The sequence below is a fragment of the Dreissena polymorpha genome, chromosome 4 (genome assembly GCF_020536995.1).
Source record: "Dreissena polymorpha isolate Duluth1 chromosome 4, UMN_Dpol_1.0, whole genome shotgun sequence".
In the NCBI taxonomy this organism is placed as follows: Eukaryota; Metazoa; Mollusca; class Bivalvia; order Myida; family Dreissenidae; genus Dreissena; species Dreissena polymorpha.
The window spans coordinates 68,117,223-68,125,317 of NC_068358.1; the positions used below are offsets into that span (position 1 = coordinate 68,117,223).

At 35.1% G+C, this 8,095-nt stretch overlaps 1 long non-coding RNA gene across 1 annotated transcript; it reads right to left on the reverse strand.

Annotated features, from left to right (window-relative positions):
* Positions 1-3,716: 3,716 nt before the first annotated feature.
* On the reverse strand, positions 3,717-7,498 carry LOC127878190 (uncharacterized). The gene is made up of 3 exons (XR_008048763.1): positions 6,221-7,498; positions 5,069-5,169; positions 3,717-4,696 (listed from the first exon to the last, which is right to left on the reverse strand). It is a non-coding gene; the product is annotated as an uncharacterized LOC127878190 (long non-coding RNA).
* Between the last annotated feature and the right edge of the window lie 597 nt (positions 7,499-8,095).

Genomic DNA, 8,095 nt, shown 5'->3' on the forward strand with positions numbered 1-8,095 from the left:
TTCTAGGCAGGTATTGCTGGTTGAGATTACCCTTTGAAGTGAAATATGCACCTCAAATCTATCAAAGGACCATGTTTGATGGCATACAGGATGCTTTTGTAATCATAGACGGTATTCTCATCGATGGAAAGGATGTCGAAGACCACGACAAAATACTAAAACAGGTAATTGATCGTGCCACAGAGTACAATTTGACAAGTGCAAGATTAGGCAACCAAGTGTACCTTACATAGGACATATATTGACGCAAAACGGCCTAAGCAGACTTGGCAAAAGTAAAGGCCATTGTAGAGATGCCAGTGCCTGAAAATAAGGAAGGTGTACGGAGACTTTTAGGTCTAGTGCAGTAGGCCAAATGTATTTAAAATCTGAGTCAGGTGGATGCACCACTTCGAGCCCTACTAAAATCAGACACCTTTTGAATGGAACAATTAAAAAGAAACAAAGTTTTACTGAACTTAAAAACTCTGCAGCATCTGCCAGTACTAAAATTTTAAGACGTAAACAAGAACATTGAGATAGAGTGTGATGCTAGCAAAGATGGCCTTGAAACGGTACTTGTACAGGAATGCAGGGTGATTGCGTACACTTCTCGAGCATTAACAGAGACAGAGAAAAGATACGCACAGCTTGAAAAAGAAATGCTCTCCATATCGTACAGTTTCAGTAAATCCAATTGTTACCTTTTAGGGAAAGAAGTCATTGTTTACAATGACCAAAAATCACTGGAGCAGATATTCATGAAACCACTGCCGTCTGCGCCGATTAGACTTCAGAAGATGTTGATGAAGTTGCAGTGGTATGACCTGAAGATTCGGTACCGTAAGGGGGAGGAAATGAAAATATCTGATGCTCTGTCTCGCGCATACTTACAAAACAGTGCAGAGCCAGAACACTTTCCAGAAGACATGGTAAAAAATGATATCGGTATCGCTGTCAAGATATTCCAAAATTCAGAACTACACAGATACATTACTTTGCACATCTGGTGAAGTAATAATGAGTGGATGGCCTGATACGTGAAACGAAGTCCCAGTGGAAATACGTGAATACTGGGATTCTCGAGACCAACTTTCAGTCTCAGATAGTGTCATATACAAAGGCATGATAATAGTGATCCCATCTAGTCTCGGCAAAGACATGTTGAAATTAATCTAAACTTCACACTTGGGAATAGTAAAGAGTAAACAGCAGGCTAGAGAAGCAACAGGATGGCCTGGGATGAACTCGGACATAGAAATGATAGTAAAAGACTGTAGTAAATGTGCCAAACATCAAAACCATCAGAAAGATGAATTACTCAAGCCAACTGTGACCCCAGACCTCCCATATTACATGGTGAGATGAGACTTATTTGAATTTCAGTCCAAAAAGTATCTGATTTTGTTGAACTTCAACAGGAAACTACCACAGTTGTTGTTGAAACGTTGAAAGGCATATTTTCATGCCATGGGATTCCAGGCACATTTCATTCTGACAACGGTCCTCAGTTTAGTTCACAGGAGTTTGAAAACTTCTGCAAGAACTATGACATCCAGCACGTGCTTTCAAGCCCTCACTTTCAATCTTCAAACGGTGAGGCTGAACATGCTATCCAGACTGTAAAGAAACTGTGGAAAACTAACAAACGATAACAGCTTGGCATTGCTTGATTAGCGGACTACACCATTAGCAAAAATAAATGTGTCATCAGCTCAGCTACTAATGGGTAGACGGCCAAGAAGCATCCTTCCAACATCGTAAGAGCTCTTGAAGCCTCGAATAAGAGACCCGAATTGGGTAATCAGAAACGAACACAGAAGAAACACTTTGATCGCAGAAACTTTGGGTTCGAAAGACTTAAAACCCCTGCAGGAAGGAGCCAATGTGAGAATGTCTTGTGGAGCAAACACTGTAAGCTCAGTGTTGTGTTAGCTGTGACAAAACCATGCTCGTACATGGTAAAGTGTGGCAACCATATATACAGACGAAACTGTAAACATCTTAGGGTTGTTCCAGAGATGACAAATGACTTCCATGATCTGGACGATATTCCTGATTCCAACACATCTGATCAGGACTCCAGCACTGGCAAGTCTGAGCCAGCAGGCAAGCCTACAACACCCAAGAAGAGCATTGAACAGCAAACAACGTGCAACATGAACCATATGTTACTTGGTCGGGAAGATCATTGATCAAACCTGACAAACTTGACTTGTAAAGTTTAAATCATTGTTTGGTTCACATAACATCATTTAATGCTAGTGCCATGTAAGTGGTGTCACATAGTGTTATAAGGCATAATAATCCTCATTGTGACACAAAGGGCACCACAGGTCCTTATACATATCTACGCTGTAGACATATGTGTGCTACTTAGTGTTAAGGATCATAATAATTCCCAGTACATTCAAATCCAATTGTGTCGACCTATATAAAACCTTTTATTCTGAATTCATGTAATAAATTACTATACAACATGTTAAAATCAAACTCTGAAATCCCCACATGCCAAACAAAGTGGAATGAATACTTTGCAGATGATTCCATACAATCGAAAAAAGTCCATGGACAAGTCTTTAAAAAAAATAATAATACATATATTCAATGGTTACAAACTAGGATTATCCACAGAATATTGGGAACAAACTCACTCCCTTTTTACAATGGGCTTGTCAGATAGTAATATATGCACCTTTTGCAAAATGTCAGAAGAATCATTTACTCATTTATTCTGGGAATGTAGCATAGTAAAAATACTTATGAAAGATATATCCGATAGCTTAAAAATGCAAATATACAAATAGTAATAAACTGCAAAATGTTCCTTTTTGGAGATACAAATGAAAATTACAACTGCTTTATTCTGTTCATGGAAGTAAAAAAGTACATTTTTGAATGCAAAAGACAAGAAGTTATTGCACATTTTCAGGGATTTAAGGCTAGCTTAAGATTAGCTTTAAATATTTATGCAACCACAACAAATAAATTGAGTAAAGAATATTTTTGGACAGTTATAAGAGGAATATGTAATTCGTAATTAGATGATTAACAAAAATAACTGTCTTTATAACTCCCACTATATATGAAATGTGCAAAGTTTGTTTACTTGATCAAATCTTACTACATGTATGTTGTTGATCATAGATTTAAATTGATTGTGTTTGTAAACTGCACTATTATTGTAAACCCAAACTTTGTTATTTAACAACACTAGCAAATGATACATAATTGGGTTTTGTCCTTAACTCTCATTACATAATTTATGAAATGTGCAAAGTTTGTCTACTTGATCAAAGCTTACTACCCGTCTGTAGATCTGCCGTGGAATCATATGGAATTCTATGGAAATCGTTAGATGGAATTCCGTGGAGTATTGGCACTAACTTTCCATCCGATTCCATGCAATCAATGGAAAAGTGAAAAAAAAACAGAAGGGGGACTTGATATGGGATGGAATTCCATAAAATGCCGTGGAATTCCATAGAATTCCGTGGCATTCCATATAATGCCGTGGAATTCCATAGAATGCCGTGGAATTCCATAGAATGCCGTGGAATTCCATAGAACGCCGTGGAATTCCATAGAACGCCGTGGAATTCCATATAATGCAGTGGAATTCCATAGAATGCCGTGGAATTCCATAGAATGCCGTGGAATTCCATAGAATGCCGTGGAATTCCGTGAAAAGCTATGGAATTTAATAAAAAGCTGGAATAAAATAGAAAAAAAACAGATTATAGATCAAAGGCATTTTATTGATTTTGAAAAACAAATGTGAATGTAACTAAAGGTTTCATCATAGAAGTTAAACAAGAACAAGATCTGGCATCAATCATTAACCACACACATGCAGTCACAGTACATATTCAAAAATGAGTGGTTTTACATTTTCATAAAGTACCAACTCTCTTAACCACAGGCATGCATGCACACATTCAAAAACACATCCATAAACATGCATGCATATACAGGTGAGAAAAGAAAAACTTATAAAAGGCACAATATAAAACATAGAAGTAGAATTTTACATTTCTCTTATGACAAGTATACCTCCTTTCTCACATATGTTCATAAACACACACAATTACATGCACACACACATCACGCACAATTGTTCTAGAGTTTTTTCTCATAATTTTTAACGTTCAACAACTGTTCCTTATTAATTCTAGAACACTTTCAGTATGATAACAGAAGTTCAGTTCTAGTTGATGTGTTCCAGTACAATTCTAGAAAAGTTCTGAAGGTTAACTTCAAATATTTAAGTCTGAAACCAACTTTCTAGAAAACAAATTCCCATGCAGACAGCCAGTATTCAAGTACTGAGCATAGTTAATAATAATACATAACAAATTAACAACTGTTGTAAATTTGTTATTTATTATACTATGCTCAGTACTGTTGAACACGGACTTTATTCAATTATCCAAGTTTCAAATTCCTAAATTAAAAAAAACACAAATAAATTAAGACAAAAAACAAACACAAAATACAATTCACAAAATAAATAACTGGTCCTTTTTATACAGGAAGTAACCAAAATAAAACATGTCACCAGCCACAGACTGCCAGGCTTAACACAGAGGCTAGTTTTTAAAAATGTTTGTCCAAGTCTTCCACTGCCATTTTCCTTTTCTTCTGAGAATATTGAACACCAGTCACTGCCTCCGGGTCTTTTTGATATGAGGTACATTGTATACTGCTCACATGTGCTCTACAGAATAAAAAAACATAAAAATGTCTAAAGCAAAGAGTTATTTACATTCAAACTATAACAAGAAATTGCAAAGCAATATGGTCCCCTACCTGTTAAACTTCACTATTTTAAGTTTGTTAAATATCTTTGTTGCCATAGCAACCAGAATTCTTGCATTATACACAACATGAAATGACGTGCAAAATGTCCTTATTGTCATCTGTTCATGTTTCAAGTTTCATGAAAAAATACTTATAACTTTTAAAGTTATCCCAGGATCCAGAAAAGTGTTACTGACTTGGACCAATATATTGAATTCCAAAAAGACAAAATACTTTCAGGTGGTTAACATTAAATAACTTATCTAGCCCAGGGCATGACAATATTTACCATGAATTTGTGGCCCTGTAAGTCCTCTAGGTAAATGCGCTTAAAGAGCCGCTTTGCTGTTGGATTATTTCCCTGCCAAACTCTGCAGTATCTTCCATCAACTGGTCAATGGTAATTAAAGCACATAATGAAAATGTATAGGGAACTTAATTCATGAATTGTTTTAAATATTAAGTTGTTAAATGGTCTTTAGAAAGAGAACTAAAAACGAAGTGAATACATCGCAAAGCACTAAGCATAACTTAATTTGTTGGTATGATTAGTACAAATTTATTATTGCTATAATTAGAATGATGTGTAATTCTATTGGTATGAAAATGCACACTCAGATACCTAAAAACCAATTCCATTGGTTTAATTTTTTATTTACAAGCAAATACGTTGAATTGATATCCCTCGCCAACATGCTTCTGGACACATAAGTATGATATTTGACACTCAAACAAGCATTTTTTAAAGATACAAAGGGCCATAACCCCGTTTTTAACAGATGGTGTACAATTCCATTTGGCCTGCATCATCCTCTTATCCATATATATACTCGAACCAGGTTTCAATGAAATCCGCCAAAGCACTTCCAGGATATGGCCTTGGACACACAAAAAAGCATTTTTTCAAGATACAAAGGGCCATAACTCTGTTATTAACTAATGGTGTACAATGCCATTTGGCATGCATCATCCTCTTATCCATATACATACTCATACCAAGTTTCAGTGAAATCTGCCAAAGCACTTCCAAGATATGGCTACGGACGGATGGAAAGACGGACAGACGGAAGGATGGAAGGAAATACAGACAACGCCAAAACAATATCCCTCCGCCTATGGCGGGGGATAATAATAAACATTAACACCTTTAATGAGCATTGAGTGCTCAACATGCACAGTACAAAACTTCCCTAGCCTGCAGTTCCATAACCTTGCATGATAAAATTCCGATACTACATTCAACGTTATTAATTTCTCTACATAGGTCTTATTACTTCCTTTTTCAACCTGCAAACTCCACTAAGTGAAAATTTGGGTGACAGCTGCTTTTAAACTAATATTTGCCATACTAAAACCTCAAATATCACATAAAAAGGTCTACAATAATGTCATAAGAAGATTAAATTTAAAGGAATATTTAGAAATAATAAAAATCACAAACCTTTAGTTGTTGTTCTATTCCTAGACAGACTGCTCAAACACTGTATGCATCACTCTTTAGCAATATTTCATGTCACTTTCCAAATGATATAAATACATAAGTATTTTAAGAAAGTGTTTTTAATGGAAAAACTAATGAACTCTTTTGTTTGTTAAATTTCTTTAACTTTATTTTAATAAGTTAAACCAGTACATTGTCCACCATGTTTCATGTTTCAATCTAACAGGTAAACTTTCTGTATTTGAATTCAGCCAATTAGAAAAGGCTGTTATATCTTATAACCAATAGATTTGCAGCAAACATACCCAACATCTGATGTACAACACATGCTTGGCTTATCAGATAGATTGTTATTTGACAACCTGGACTGGCTGAGTTTGATAATGAGAAAAAACAGTGTGTATACCACTTGGACAGGGTTAAGGAATTTAAACTTGTAGAAATTGCTTTGAAAGTAACAACTACTCCTACTTCTGCAGAACTACTACTTTAATTACTACAGCATCAACAACACCACCACCAACAACAACAGCAACAATAACAGCAGCAACAGCAGCAACAACAACAGCAGCAACAACAACAGCAGCAGCAGCAACAACTGCTACTACAGCAACAACTGCTACTACTGCTACTTCTATTGCTACTACTATTGCTACAGAAACTGTTAATGCTACTACTTCTACTACTACTACTACCACCACAAACACTACTGATACTAAATCAATTACTACAACAACAACACCTACTACAACAACAACAACTACTACTACTAATACAGCTACTACAACTACTACTACTACTGCTGCTGCTGCTGTTGCTACTATGAAGTCTATTTGGCTATTTGTAAGTGTAAGGTGTTCTTTATGTGTTCTTATTCCCCATTAGAACTTGTGTAGAACTTACTGGTTCTTAAAGCGTTCTAGATGTGTTCTAGAACTACATTTTAAAACATTTTTAGAAATTTTTGACCATATTTTGTCCTTGAAATGTTCTAAAAAGGTTCTTGAAAATATTGGAACAGTTTCAGTCCTAAGCCATTTTCCACAAATGTGCTGGATTTATTATAAAAAAACTGTTTTGGAACAATTCCAGAACATACGTTTTAGAACACAAATATGGAACAGTTCCAGAACTGTTCTTATTTCTAGAACAAATTTATAATTATCTTTATTGCATTTTCTTTTAAATACAAAATACTTGATGCAAATAAATTCATACATGTATTAAACTACATATACATTTCAGACAACCAGCGAAAATTTTCTAAGTTATTTTCCATTGATTTCCATCCAAGAAAATGTTTAAGTTATTTTCCATAACGATTTCCGTTGAAAAAAATGGCTAAGTCCAACTTTCCATGGTGTTTTCCATAAATTCCGTGGAAATGCATGGAATTTTAGTCGAGATTCCGTGGAATTCCATAACAGCTTCAGATGGAAAATTGGCAAGTGGATGGAATTCCATCAAATTCCATGGATTTCCATCGATTTCCGTAGAATTCCATAATATTTTCTATGGAATTCCATAAAAAGTGCTAATGACTATGGCAGATTTACAGACGGGTATGTTGTGTGCATATTTATCATAAATGTAAATTAATAATATTTTTAAACTGCACTCTGATTGTAAATCCAAAACTTTGTCATTTAATAACACTAGCAAATAATACATAATTGGGTTTTGTCCTTAACTTTCATTATGTCTGAAATGTGCAAAGTGTGTTTTACTTGATCAAATCGGACTATGTTGTGTGCATATTGATCATAAATTGAAATTGATTGTTTTGTAAAATGATACATATTTGGTTTTTATCTTGTTTGAACTTGTAACCATTGTTTAATCAAAACCCTTTCACGTTCAAGACGCACTTATTAT